Source organism: Diorhabda sublineata, chromosome 4, assembly GCF_026230105.1.
Source record: "Diorhabda sublineata isolate icDioSubl1.1 chromosome 4, icDioSubl1.1, whole genome shotgun sequence".
Taxonomy (NCBI): Eukaryota; Metazoa; Arthropoda; class Insecta; order Coleoptera; family Chrysomelidae; genus Diorhabda; species Diorhabda sublineata.
In genome coordinates this window covers 12,891,274-12,907,241 of record NC_079477.1, presented here as the reverse complement: position 1 = coordinate 12,907,241, position 15,968 = coordinate 12,891,274, and the positions used below count along the sequence as shown (strand labels likewise).

The 15,968-nt window shown below is 29.8% G+C and overlaps 1 protein-coding gene across 2 annotated transcripts in view; it reads left to right on the top strand.

Moving 5' to 3' along the window:
- The window catches only part of LOC130443109 (homeobox protein Hox-C4a), an 86,839-nt gene extending 71,268 nt beyond the window's left edge, over window positions 1–15,571 (top strand). For both annotated transcript variants that reach the window (XM_056777579.1, XM_056777578.1), the window contains one exon: window positions 15,449–15,571. The gene's annotated coding sequence lies outside the window, so the exon portion shown is untranslated. The remainder of the gene's footprint in view (window positions 1–15,448) is intronic.
- Window positions 15,572–15,968: the final 397 nt, after the last annotated feature.

Sequence of the window (15,968 nt, the reverse complement as noted above, 5' to 3'; positions counted from 1 at the left end):
GGGTCTTCATTGTCTCTATTTTCTATTTCTCTTCCAAGGTATTTCTGCTTGCTCACCGTTTTAATCCTCCAACCTTCTATTTCTACGTTATTGTTATATTTGTGATTAATTATGCGAAGTGTGGTTTGTAAATTTGAAACATTTTTATTGCATAAGAGAACATTGATTAGGATTGCGGATTAACCTTAATGGAGACTATATTGAAAAATAAAAATAGCCAATTTTTTATTGAAAGTTGTAAGAGGTGGATCAAAGGGACCAGCACTTATATTTACTTGCTTCATATTAGAGATACTCTTGGTCTGTTATGACTTCTCTCATTCTAGAAACCATTCAATAGTTACCGAAATATTTTAAAAACTTAAGGCTTAAGAACTCTAATAATTTTATCTCGATACAATTGGTAAATGCCCGGAAGAGAAAGACTTATTTTATTTCAATTTGGAGTCAATCTACAGAAGTGCTTTTTTCAATTAATTGAGATCATAAAATAATTCGAACCAACTGTTGAAAATTCAATAGCAGGATATAAAGTTATTAAGTAGATTCATAATTACAGAATAATTCAAGAATTCGATATTTTTGTTATCAATAAATCTGATGTATTATGTGTTTTTTCTGTAATGAGTGTTATTTTTATATAAATGAAAATATGTTGAGAAACATTGGAGATCGAAGGATACATCTTATGGTTGAATAAAGAATAAAACCTATTGTACACCTAAAGCCAAACGCGATTAAGATTTGGTGAGTTTCCTTCCCATTTATATCGTCATGTATTTATTCATTCCAGTATTTGAATAATGTTTTATTGATATTCAGGTTTCAATATTTATTCGTTTGATAAAGTTTAGTTAAAAAAACTAGCTATGAAGCCCCAATATAACAATGTTTTTAATAAGACTTTTTTAATTTAATTTTATGAGTGACAATATATATAGGGTATATCAAAAAGGTATGTCACATATTTGATTACATATTTTGGGGTAACAAATTATCCGCTTATCCATTTTAATGCAAATATATACACGAAAAGTTATAGCCATTGAAAGGTACAAAAGAAAATCAGTTTTCCCAATATTTTGTAATATTTCTTTCTCATATTAAACCAAGAAATCTGTACATCTCATAAAATATTTAGAGTGGTTTTTTATCCATAACAATCTGCAAACTTTTCTAGGCATTACAATTAAATTTATATTGTAACATTTTTGGTTTAATCTATCATTGTTTGTCTTCCATCACTATTCTAGTTTTTATGGAGATGCGGATTAAAAAATTTTTAATAACAAAATGTATTTACGGTTCCTGAATTTTTTATATAAATAAATGTTGGAGATATTTTTCTGAGAAAATTTTAAGTTATAGAAAAACTATGAATTATAGTGGCAAATTTTTAAATTTTATATCTATATAAATAAACCTGTGATAGATTCAGAAAATCATAATTTGACATTTTGACAAAAAAGCTTTGAGAAGTGTCAAACTTTGAGCATTTTATTTAGAATTCAGAATTCAAAAAAATTTAATTTACTGCAATCTAATTATGAACAAGAGCAGAAAAGAACAGAATTAAACTATAGAATAGGCTATAATATGTATTAAGCAAGGAGCTTATAAAAAGGAGAAATCTCCACAAAACAAATAATGATAGTGTTCAAAGGAATTTGCAGGTCAGTTTTCACATACGTATGTTAATCTTGGCTATTGACAGAGAGAAATAAGTGTAAAATTAGTACAGTAGAGACTAAATACCTTAGAATAGTGAAAGGAGTAACTAGAAAACTAGAAATGATAAACTCAGAAACTTGCATACAAGAGATGATTTAAAAGAATGCATGGAAATGAAACAACTAGTATTGTGTGGCCACCAACAAAGGATGGATAATACTGTGCTTGTTAAGAAAATTTGGTAGTAAAGTAAAATACCAGGAAAAAGAAAAATGGGAAGACCACGAGTAACATAAGATAACACGATAGGAAAAATCTTAAAGAAGAAGGGAAGGTCATGGGTCGAAGCGAAAAATTTTACGCAAAGTAGAAATGACTGCACACTTTATATAAGAAATTAGCTAAATACTAAAATTAACACCCCTACAACCTATAGGGTAAAAGGAAAATAATTCAAAACCTCAGTTGTTATTTGTCCACTATATTGACAGAAAAACATGCTCTTTCATTAAACCCCAGAAGATAACTTTTCCACTAAGATGTGCTTCGGCTCCATATTAATTTCAAAATTGGTGATTAGTAGCTTTTTGTTTTATAATTTTTTGCCACCCACATATTATGTGCGTTGTAGTGATGACATTTCTAGGTAGATAGCTTTTTCAGTTAACTACATATGATTAACGAAATCGATTATTTCCAATTGATCTAGTTGTTATTGATAACCAGATTGAAGAAGTACAGTAATACAAATATATAGGTACTTGAATTAATCCGAGAAATGACAGCAATGAAGAGATAAAAGTAAGAATCGAAATTGCTCGCAGTGAATTTTATAAAATGAAAAATTTCTTTCGATGTAAAAACTTGAATAAAGAGAATGATAAAATGTTACATATACTCGATCCTTCTGTACCGAATAGAGGCAGCTATTTTAAGCAAAGCAATAATGAAAAATCAAGAAGCCTTTGAAATTTGGATAGTGAGAAAAATATCACGAATGTCATTGACAGAAATTGATTATGCAGAGATAGATAGAGGGAAAGAGAGGTATAATACGACGAAGAATATCATGGCTGCGAAACTTAAGAGAATGGTTCAACTGCACATGAAACCAACTTTTTAGAGCAGTTGTGAATAAAATACATACAGTCATGATGGTCGCCAACCTTCGTCTGAAGATGGAACTTTAAGAAGAAGATGAAGCTACTGCGCTTCCATTCTGCAAACCATAATGAGAACTACATCACAACAGCTATTGCCCAGGGTTTCATCTCCTAAAATATTTAAGCGTTCTACAGATTTCGTGGTTATCCAATTCAAGTAATATTGGAAAAAACGATTTTTAAAATATACTTATCAAGAAATGTAACTTTTTGTATAGACATGTGAATTCAATCGATTAATTTTAAATCCTCGACATATCTGCAACAATTTTTCTATTTTTTTGGTATATCCTCTAAAATGAACTGACAGTTTAAACTATTCGGTAGTGTTGTTTTGCCACGACTTTCGTCTCTTTACGATGTCACATTACACTAACATAGTTTTATACATTGTCATAAGCTTTTCACGATTTCTATTCAGTCTCAGTATTTGAAAGATTGTAATTTCATAATCAGAGTCATATAGAAATTAATCAACGTTTAACGAAACAAAATCCTAAGAACATAAATAGCTTACACTGCTGATCACAGGACACTAGAGCCGGTATTCCCAGGTCCTCGCTTGGATCGATATCGATGTCGTTGAATGCGAGTTGATCAAAATTCATTGTTGTCTCGAGTCTCATGCCCTCCCTCGCAGTAGGAGGAGTGCTTTATTTCATTCCAATTCGCATGTAAATAGACAATTCTAACTTATTATTTTTATTTCAACAGTGCTTTAAACATTATAATTGTATATAAATCATTTATAATTGTAGTCAAATATAAGAGATTGTAGTAGTGGATGATATTCTGTCTATTGGACTGCTGAAAGAACTAGGAGAACCAAAAGAAATTGTTGCATAACTCCAATGAGTTGTTTTAAGAGACCCTCTGAATACAACTCAGTGATGACCAATAAAACAAATATTTCGGTTATACAAAGACTCTTTTGTTTTGACACAATAAGAATATATCTGGAAAAACCAATCAACAGTACAGTAGTAAGAACTGATTTATTTTATATTTGGTTTTGATTATTTGGGTATCTCCCTGGGATAATTTTATCCATTGACTGCCCTCATGTTGCTATATTTCAGAGCTCATAAAACGCTACTATTAAAAAATGGTTTTAGGTTAGAAAGTACACAACTAGAAACTATTTTCATAAAATACGCTAATATATCGGTGTTGTCGTAACTAGTCGCTCGTGTTACAAATTTGCGAGCGGAGGAGCACTTGAGAATCTAAAAATTTTATAACGCTTCCAAGCAAATCTCTCCCTCTGGTGATCGGTCGCTTGTGAGAGTTAAGAATACTGGCCCAGGCCGAAAACTCAACCATCACTACACTTGTACGAATAAAAAACTGTTGAGAATTCTGGACAGTAACAAAAAATAACTCATCAAAGAATAAAAACAAATCATTGTTCAGTCTTTGATTCTGATTTCAAGATATGACATTAATAAATTATCGAGTTTTCTTGTCGTGGTGAAGCACTATTTATATTTGTTGCTTTCAATATTTATGTAGTAATTATAATTGAACCAACAAAATATCATGGTCCATTTAGTTGGTACACTGATATTAATAAACATATTGTCAGATAAAAAATCGTTAAAAAATAATATTCTATATTCGTTCATAACTAGGTGTTATAGAATCAGATAGGATCCTTTGATTTCCTTTGCATTGTAGAGTGCCATTTATATTGAATAAGGATATTTGTTTTATTTAATATTATTGTTACCTATTTTTGTTAAAATTTTTCAACCTGAAATACATGTCCTGAATCACAATCACGCAATGTTGACTAGAACAAGTAATGTTTCACAAATATATTTCACATTCGTATTTCGTATATTTCTCAGGGTATTTTATTTAATTTTGTAAATTGGTTAATTTCAATATTTTTCAATGGTACTATATATTTTTTTGTTACCTATTTGATATCGTGCATGTATTTTTGAGGTTATTTAAACCCAGTGTGATCATATGAAATTATAAGTTATGTAGAAATAGATATTGTATATATGAATATTAGAAATAAATATGTATACTTGTAGATCTTCTATTTTTTCCTACCTAGACCTTCCTACCTAACCCAACGGCTTATAATTAATTTTACAATGATGTTTAGACATAAATATTTCAGTTTTTCACAAATTCTAATTCATTAATCAGTCACTAGTTGACGAAAAACTGAAACTACAAATTAAATTTCATGATTTATCCAAATTAAATCTTCATTATTAATAGAACAGCTCGTGGATATGTATTTCAAATGAAGAACAATACTATTAAAATTTTTAGTTAAGTTCATTATGTATATTGCTATATAGTATTATTTATTTTAGTATCTCTAAGTAGCATATCCGTCACGTCTATCTTAAAAAATCTTTATTCAACTTGCGAAAAGTTTATTTCACAATTAAAGGGTAGACTTCTCACAGTAGTGTGCATTTACCATCTTTCTTTCGACGCTTTTATGAAGCATGAGAAGTTTGAAGCGAAATTCTCAAGATAGAACTTTTATTGTAATTGCTTTGCCAGTTTGATTCTATTTGGATACTCTTATTATTATTGTTGATTGTCAAAGAGGAAACCAAATATTTTTCACATTCGTCCCTTCACTTTGCTGCGTTGTTTCTTCGTTTGTGACTAATTTCACGTTACAATTTTAAATTTAGGGTACTCAAATACCTAACGTAGTTTTTAAACTTAAAAGACTTACTCAAAATGGTTCTATTGTTTGTTCCTAACATTCTATTTTGATAACAAAACCTAACTTAAGCCACAATATTTCATTGGAATGAGCACTATGATTCTAAAATGAATTTCTTTAACACTAGTACAGGGTTGATATTAAGCCTTTTACATTTCATATTTAATATATGTATATCACTTGTATGGGTATAATTTTATTTTTGGTGATTTCAATAAATTTTTTAAAGAAAAGAATTAACATGCTGTTATTCGTCAGTACAAGCTCATATATGAATACAATATTCACATATCACATTTAATTGTGTTTTATGATCCCGTTTCAACTTGTTTTTCATTTATTTTTCGTATTTGTTTTTCCCAAATGAAGTCTTTTTCTTCTTCATTGGAGGTCAGCATTAAATCAAGCGTCAATAATTTTATTTCGAAAGAAAAAATGCTAGAAAGAAAGGAAACCTAACATAATAAATTGTATATTAATCAATCAATTTGATATCGGGGAGTAACACCAAACTTTATATGGAACAAATTATTTAAAATTTCAATCTCAAATGTTGAACATAATGTTGTAACGGGCATACGTGAGCAATTTAAAAACAAAAATATCAATCAATTTGATTCAAAAGATAAAGAAATTTTGATAGTTGAATAATTCCGTTATTTCAAGCTCATCAAGCAAATAAATGGCAAGAGAAAAACCAACAAACTGGCATTCGAAAGAAAGTGTGCACAACAAACATTAACCTCAAAATATCGGTATGGCATTCTGCTTGAAAGAGATGCAATGGAACTCATAGAAATACCTTGTACCTCTATTTTCGTTGCTTCATGTTTTCCCTATTTTTGCCACCATTTCTTGATTCCAGATTTACATTTTTTTCCATTTATTTGATTGTGCTTTTCATATAGCTTTTATTAGTTTCCTATTTGTTATTCTAGACATGAATCAGAACCAATTCAGTTTTTTGTTTTCTATCGTTTCAGCAATCGATAAATTCTTTCCTCACTATTTCGTTTTTGATTCTGTCATGTTCCCTCTATTCTCTTCGAGTACTTCGTACTTCATCTCCATTCCTTGTATATTGTTTTTAGTTCTGGTTTTCATTTACCAGGTTTCACTTCCACAGGTTATTATTATTGAACGGTATACTGTCTTTGTATAGCGTCATTTTAATTTTTCCGTTGATTCTTTTTGTTTGATGAATGACTATGATATTGTATGATACAGTTTCAAGGCATTAGATATTCTCTCATTATTTCCGTGACGTCTGTTATTTCTCTGTGTATTGTCACTCCTAATCATTCAATCATTTCGATTTGTTCCATTTTTTAATTTTAATTTTAATTTTAATTCTTCTTCTCTTATATATTGTACTTTTGACTTCTATACATTTACTTTTAGATTTTTCTTCTCTAGGTTTCTGTCCTATATGTTATCGTTATTGGAATATCAGCTATGTGAAAAAAAGTCTTTAGAATGGAAACAAATAATATGATTAAAATATCAGTTAATCAAAGGAAATTGAAATTAATATTATGTGATAAATTTCGACTACTTTATGGTGAAAGATGATTTTATCAAGTGTATAAATGATAAATTCCCCTTTGTTTATTGTGTCACATTATTAAATAATATTCCAACTTTACGTAGCCTATCCTGATTCATTTTAAATTAGAAATTTGCAACCAGATGCGACCAACTAAGGGATGGAAAGTATTAACCTAAAATTACATTAAATTAACAATCTGTCAGATAGAAATGAAGATTAATGTGAAAAGTATAGAGCACCCATATTATTTGGGGTCTGCAACATTTTTATACGGATGCAAACTTGATCCATTCAAGGATATTTTTACGAAATTCTTACTTAATGCGCCCATGGAGAAAAATGGTGATTAATTACTTTTTTTATTATATAAACCTTTGTTCCACAAAAAATGGGACAGTGGAAGAGATTAAATTCATATTGACAACAAACTAAATTAACGAATTGACGAATTAACGTTGTCAAGTGAGATCCAAAATTATATTAGTATTTGGCAAACCAAAATGAGCACGAGAAGAAAACACTTGATAAAATACTTGTCTGTGTACAATATTTCTGCAAGTACTAAACTAGTGGAATGAAGATCAGCATAGATCTCACCATATTGTAGCCTGGTGGTATAAAGAGGAAAATAGAGGTAATGAGAGACAGAGATAACCAGGAGCGTGGACACTTTTGGCTATGTACTCATCTCCTCAGTGAATCTATACGTTGATGTGATTTTCAAAAAAATGCGCATCGATAAGGCTTTAACTACGATGTAGAAGAAATGAGAAAAACGTTTAGAAATGATTTCTACCAACCAATATCTTCAAATGCTACACTATAATATTTCACTACGTCATACACTGACACTGAAGTATTTGGTGAAACACAAAGTAGTCTGGTAGCAGAGTGCCTACCATTACGAAATGTTTTGGACATGAAATACATTAGAGCTCTAGATTTGGAGCCGATGTAGATACTTCAGCGACAAGGACAACACTAATAGGGCACGTGATACACCTGTATATAAATCTAATTATTGTCTTTCTCAATTGTAAAAAACTGTTAGTTTCACGTAAGAAGAGTTCTTTTTGTTTCTGCACTGTATGAATATCAAGCTATTATTGCCATGAAAAAATGTGTACGTAATTTCAGTATTCTACTAATTAGTTTGTTGAACAGCAGGTAACATATACATTCATTAATTTGATTAATTGAGCTTGTAATATTTTGAATATTTCGAAAAATGTGTTCATGAAAGTATTAACAACAAACCTGTAATTTGAAAACATTTTTTCATCCATACCTATATGTATTTTGACGTTTTTATCAAAATAGCGAATTTGTTATGTGCGGAAAGGTAGTTCATCAATAAATATTACAATAAGCAGCAAGGAAAGTCCAATAGCAAATCAAAAATATTTACTCAATAAAATAAATGTAAGAAAACTAAATACTTAAATACTTAAATAACAATAATATAGCGATATGTGGACTTCTCTTTCATTTTGTGTATGAAATTTCTCAATTAAAGAATATATTTCTCATTACTAATATCTCAAATATATCTTCAAACTTCATTTTCATTGGAAAACCTTACCATTTCATCAAACATTATGAAAAAATGGGAAAAATATAGAAATCGAACATAGTCAAATATCATTAAGAACTTTTACAACATTATTGAGTTACAGGGTGAATTTAAATTTGTGGGTACCAGTCAAATATGGGAATACAGTTTATACTGGAAAATCTGAAAATTTAATTGAAATCAATTTGCATTTTATATGCGTTGTGAACAATTTTAATAATATATATGGATTTTTACGTTTCTCATTATTTGATTTCGTTTAAACATATCCATCTTATAAATTTTCAAACACATGTTGAATATATAGTATTATAATAAGTTTGTATTTTCAGAATATATTTTCTACCAATTTATACGAAAAACTTATCTTGGACAAACAAATAAATTTTAAGCTCACAGTTCTAAAAGAATGATATATTTATCTGTACTATTTTTTTATAAACATAAGTCGAGACGTAAAAATATAAGATACAGTAATATGAAAATATCAATATAACATCTGAGATAAAGAACTAATACCCATTTTAAAAGGGATATTATCCCTCGTAGCACTCCCCAAGTACGTTCTTGATATGGATGATATGAAATTGCCATCGATGACAAAAAACGTCTTTGTTCATAACGTCATACCTACCGCCATTTTAGATTGCGTCCTTGTTGTGTAAAAATAGTTCAGTGAAGCATATTCCCCTAGATTGGCAGTATGAGTAGGGTGAGAGAGCTTAGAGCAACCCCCCTGATTTGAAAATAGCCTGGCTGGCAGACCGTGAGGACGGGGACTGGGAAATCAGGCAAGCGGAAGGGCCGGCAACCATTGTGAATGATTTTGTTGAGTTGAAATGCACATACATAACAACCCGGGTATAACATAGTCGTCGAAATAGGGTATGATATTCTACATTCGATCGTTAGTAAATCTCCGAGTTTTATGTTTAAGAAAAATACTTTTTGTCTATGTCATACGCATAACTTAATTCCTTTGACATAAACAAATTCAGTAACAATTCTTGATGTTTGAAGACCTGGAAATTGATTTCTAATTTTCTTTGTATGTGAATACTAATTGATTTCTTCGTTCTATATAATTAGATGTTTGAAGCACAGTTATCGACAAATGAGTGAGAATAGTAACGGTGAGCCGTCAACGAATGTTAAAACGGAACTTCATAATTTAATATCCGAAGAAATATGTGAAGGAGATAATTATAATATTTAGTATTTAGACAAAAATATCCAAAGAGTGCTTGATTAATTGAGACAATCTATGTACTGTAAAGAAAATTGTTCTTTCTCTTTGCTCTAATGAAAATATCAAGACGCGTTTTATTTAAAAAGATGGAATAATTTTAAAGCACAGAAAATATCCGGAAAAGATAGAAATGTCTTGAAAAGAGGGTGTAGAGTAAAAGTTTTCAATCATGTGATTCAATCTACAATATATTAAATACATATTTTCTACATACTATCTGCTTCTATCAAAAGACATCAAATATAATAACCTAAAGTCGATTGTCTTCTTCACAAGAACTTCACAAGACATACGTAAAAAGTGGGAAGTTATATGTTTTTTGTATAATTCGTAAATCTCTGTAGAATTTTCAAAATTTAAATAACAAATATTGCTAACCAAAAAGTATGTTTTCTCGAAGATATAGGAAAAATTGTGATCATAGTTTCACAAGACAAGTAACATTTGGAAGACATGTGAAAGGAAATAAATTGATTCTTGGGCAGTAAAATAATGTTCAAAGCGTACATACATCAGGAGATTACGAAGTTTAAAGGATTTGTAGCAATTCCACTTTAGTGTTTTCCTCTAAATAATCGTCGTCAGATTACCATGGTAAAATGAACGGAGAATTATTTACAAAATGGATTACATCGGTAAAAGGACTCTTGGCAATACCACTTTAGTGTTTTACCTTAAAACATACATCATCGTGAGAATTATTTACAAAATGGATGACAACAAAGAGGTATTGGAAAATTGTAGTGTGAACGTTTCGGATAATTGTGCTAGAGATAACAGAAAAATAGATGAATACTGGTTTACTCGAGAATGAAATATTGTAAATATAGATAATGAACCAGTTATTATATATAGTGGTGAAGACACCTCTGATCCGAATCGGACGGAGTCTAAAGCAAGATTTTCTGCTGCAGTTCGATAGTTTTAGTCAAATGTTCTGCTATCAACGTTACAACAGTGTAAATCTACTAACGCTCCTAATATAAATCAGTTTATTAAGTAAAATTTTAATTCAATTAATATGACATCCAGTTAGTAAACTTAATATTATGTTCCTTTTTTCAACTACATAAATGTGTAACTAATGAAATATATATATATATATATATATATATATATATATATAAGGAAAAAAGCAAGCATAGATATTATTTTGGATTTTGTAACTTACTCAGTATAGCGATTTTATACCAAGCCGACCTTTGGAATATTACTCTTAAGGATTATTTCTACTAAGTTCACAGAAATTTCATTCATATGAATATTAGTCAGATAATGGAAGACCTTCACTCTACTTTATTACACAATTCGTGACAAAAATTTTATCGAATTCAAATGTAAAAAGCAGACATCATGCTTTTTTATTAGGTTTATCGTCAGGCTTTAAATCCTAAATTGATGATGAAGAATAATCGGTATTTCGAATCTATCACGACGTTTTCCAAATATTTGATCAAACAGCAACAAAACTTGCTACAGATTTAGGTATTGATCCCGAATTTCACATTTCCAAGCTTAAGAAAAAGGACAGTTCATTTGATTATGAAGGCAGTAATGAACAAGTTTCAATTTCCTTCCAGCAGTTCAGTCCAGCTTTCTATTTTGCTATTCTTGTTCTCACGATTTCCTCAACAAATGGAACATATACCTCATTATACGAATGCTATTAAATATGTTACTTTCTGTACCAATTTCATAACATTTCTAATGGAAATCTTAAAAAGCTTGCATGGAATTAAATGTTAACTAACTAAGGAGGAAGAAATTACTACGAAAGACATAGATATGAAATAACTCCATTCAAAGATTTTTTCCTATGTGAAAAATAACCAACTTAAATATTGGTTACTACCGTCTAAAAAATAATATTATTCAAGAAAGGCTAACAGATTCGGCCATCATGTCTATCGACACTCTCTGAAAAAATAGATTTAACAGAAGTTATTGACAAATTTGCTTCCCAGTAATTCAGAAAAGTTATTACATAGGTATAGGTAGTGTTTTTAGACGGACTGATTTAAATACTTTCCTATTCGGAAATTTATGTTTAAGTTGTTATTGGATGGTATAATCTGAGTGTGTATTGTTGTTTTGTACTGTCACTATTATCACCAGGCTGATTCGAAGATAAACTCTAGACTCCCAAATTTCATTTGAATTTTCATTAAAATTAGACTTTTCATTTTTAGATGTTTGAATGAATTTTGCACGCGGGTGGCCGACACCCTAGGGTTGGCCCTGCTCATTTATAAAAACATACAAAATATACCTACACAATTTTTTCAGATTAATTGGCCATTTTAAATGATTCATAGAAAATTATAGAACAAATTTTGTGTCATATATGTAATCTATTGTTTTGAAACAAAAGTTGTTTAAGAAAAGATATTGGCACGCCGTCAGGTAATATTGTCATTAATTAGATTAAAAATATCTTGTATTGACTATATTTATGTGTATATTATTCCGTATCTTTTCGGAAAAAGTTTTTAAAACATTAAGCACAGTTGTCAAACAACCGACTGTAACATGCTCTCTAGTGATGTGGACTTCTTTTTTTCTAGATTCATAGAAACACTAAGTAGTCTAGCATTCAAATCTTTTTTCCTCGGGCGTATTAAAAATAAGCAGCATAAACCCTGGTTCACTAAAGGTTTACGTATATTTGCAAAGAATATGCGATCTTTATCTCACCTAAGGAAATTCTCAGATAGTGTCTCCTTTAATAATTACGTGAAACTATACAGAAAAATGTTTCATAAAACAATAAAAGTTCCAAAGATATTTATTATAATAGGAGACTCGTCAATTCTCGTAATGTTTCTAAAGAAACATGGTCCATTGTGAATGATTTAAGAAATAAGCCTTCTTCGTCGATCATAATCTTAAGTTCACCTGATAACCTCAATAATCTTTAAATTTAGCCAAAAATTTATCAAATTCTATAACTTCTACTCATGATCCGCTTCCATAATGCTAACTTACACAGTATCTTCTTTATGCCGGTAATTTTAGCAGAGCTTCGCAAAAATAAATGCTCATCTGTAACTGATGGACTTCAAAAATGTTTTCGAGTCTACCAGATAGCACAATGAATCACTTTACCACCTTAATAAAGTTCCATTTCAAATTATAGGTACACCAATAGATAATAATCAATACTTCTCATTTGATTTGATAAAAACTTATATTCAACAATTTAAAAAGAGTTTCAATGACCATAAATACATTTTTTATGTAAATTGATAAATTAAATTCCATTATAGTGTTTTACCAAATCAAGAAAGCTTAATAAAATAATCATTTTTCCTATTAAGTTCATTTGAAATCCATTAAACAACTTATCAGTAAACCTGCATTACATCTAAAAATTGAAAATACGATACTAAATGACATTATACTGAATTATGAAGATATTACAGAAAGGATTATTCGATATTTCCTAGAGTGACTATTTATATTCTAAATTGAAAAAAATAAACCATTACAATTGAAATTAAATTTAATCATTTTATTCATTATTAGATACTTTCTTCCATTTAGTCATAACCTACATCTACCTGGAAATTGAGCAAATGTCTCAATTTCTTGGATAGAAGCATTAAAATGATCACAATAACCTTTGGGTAAACATTTTTTCGCGGATTCCTACTTGGACAAAAGTAATTGTGGAAATAGTATGACTTTTAATTTCAAAAAAAATTGTTAACGGGAATAATAATCTTGTAATCCAAAATAAATTTCTGTATGGAAGACCGTTTGTGACAAAACACAAATCCAATAGTATCTGTTAAGATCTGAAAAAATTCTGAGACTACTTTCAATCATAGTAAATATTTGTTCCCACAGCGGGGCTTTTAATCAGGTTTGTAGGCTAAAATACGTGTGAATAATTTGTAAGTAGCATTTTTTTTAATTATTCTTATTACACACATAACATTATCCATATGAGCATCTAAAATTTGGAGGGTAGAGGTGAGGAGACCTGTATATTATACTTAGGATATAACTTTAAAACATATCCATCTGGAATCGAGAGAAAATAGTATAGTTTAATAACTTTCCATAGTAGCGCTCGCCAGCAATTTAGGGCTGATCTGAAAAGGAAGTGTCTTCATCAAAGTAGTATAAGAAAGTAGAGAAAACGGTTGGTGAACAGATAATGTACTGAAAAAAAGATTATCAAAATTGAACCCACATCTTCTTAAGCTTTTTAATTTATTAAGGCCTCTATCCTAAATTTTCGAATTTCCATACATTGGGGCCATCTTAAAGTTTCGCAATAGTATTTTATACACAGAGACAGCTCTTCTTATATATGTCTTTTTCTGATCGACACCATTATTTGTCTATTTCGTGAAAAAGATATTTTTGTTATTACTATCTATTAATGTCAAAATTTCAGATTTTCAATTGACAACATAATTAGACAATAGTACCTTCCGAAGTTTCTGAAAACGTCTGAAAATCTTTCGTTGTATAATCACCAGAGCAATGAAAATGTAACGGTAACGCCGTTTGCCCTCGCATTTAGAAATATTTAATTCATGTACACATTTCCCGGAACATCTTTCTCTATAAAACATTAATCGTTCGACCCTTGACTAACCGATACCTGACCCTGGGTATTCCAAGTTACCTTCTTTTGGAAATTCCTAGAGTCATTCTTTTATAACTTTTTTAATGTCTTAATAGCAAGTAAAGTCTGTCTCGGAACAGCAAAGTCATCAGATCTCGTATCTCTAGTTCTCAGTGGAGCTACGCAACTCCTAGAGACACGACACTTTTCCCAATTGCCTTAAGACGGTTATAATTATACCTCTGCATATAGGATGACATGAAAATCAATCATCGAATTATCGCCCAATTGCACTTCTTCCCACGTTATCTATATCATCAGAAAGATTTGTCAAAAAGAGGCTTTTATTATTTCTGTTTAAATATAAAATACTTATTCATCAATCCGGGTTTTTAACTAACAAATACACAAATGATATTATATTCTCCTACTTAATAATGTATACTCTAGCCCAAACAGCCATAACTCTACTGCAACAACTTTTTGTAACATTTCTAGCAAGTAAATTCTGTCTCGGAACAGCGAAGCAATCAAATCTCGTTCGCCTAGTTCTCAGTGAAGCTACGCAGCTCCTAGAGATATGGCAGGCACGACTTTGTTTAGTTTTCTGCTTTGTATATAAGTATAATATATAATAATTATTTTGTTTGGTACATATTTATATATAGTAAGTTCGAGTACTTTTTTTATTATTGTGCTACTTCTTCCCAATCCTCGCCCAAAAAAATTATCGAATATTATTCTTCGCTCGTAACTGGACATCCTTAAAAATCCACTAAAACTACTCTTTGGTCATTTTTAGCAGATTACGTTCGTTACTTGAAATAGATCGATTATTTTAGTACTTATTTAGTGAGATTATAACTGATTATGATGTTCATAAATTTTGTTCTTCTCTCACTATTTATAAGAAGTTCGCTCACATGTTACAACAAGCTTTTTATTCTTTACTTGTTCCAGTTTCACAATTGGACATTATGCGGCAAATTTAATGTACTCTGTAAATATATTTTGTATCCTCATTATTTTTATCTTTGTACATATATTGTGTTAAATATGAAAATATTGATGATGGAATAAAGCAATCAAAAACTAAATTTAGATTCATTTCACAAATTTGGCACTTTAACCGTTAAAATGTTCCTATAACTTATATTTTTGTTGTTATATGAAATGTATTCATTTTGTGTAACATATAACAAAGAAACCAGTTGATTTAAAAATGAAAGTTGTCAATTTCATATGAATTGCTCAAAATTCTTCATAAGATTTCTCAGTAATAGAGATATTAATCTTTTATATTATTGAAATGTTGAGTATATCTTCAATTCAGAAGAAAGGAGGCAAAAAGGTCTCAATTTTTTTATTTAGTTCGAATTTTGTTCGGATTTTACATATCTAGCAGATGTTTCTTGTTGTAAATAGAGAAAATTGTTTGAGCTTATTTAAAGCGCAGATCAGCTGCTTGACAACCCCCATT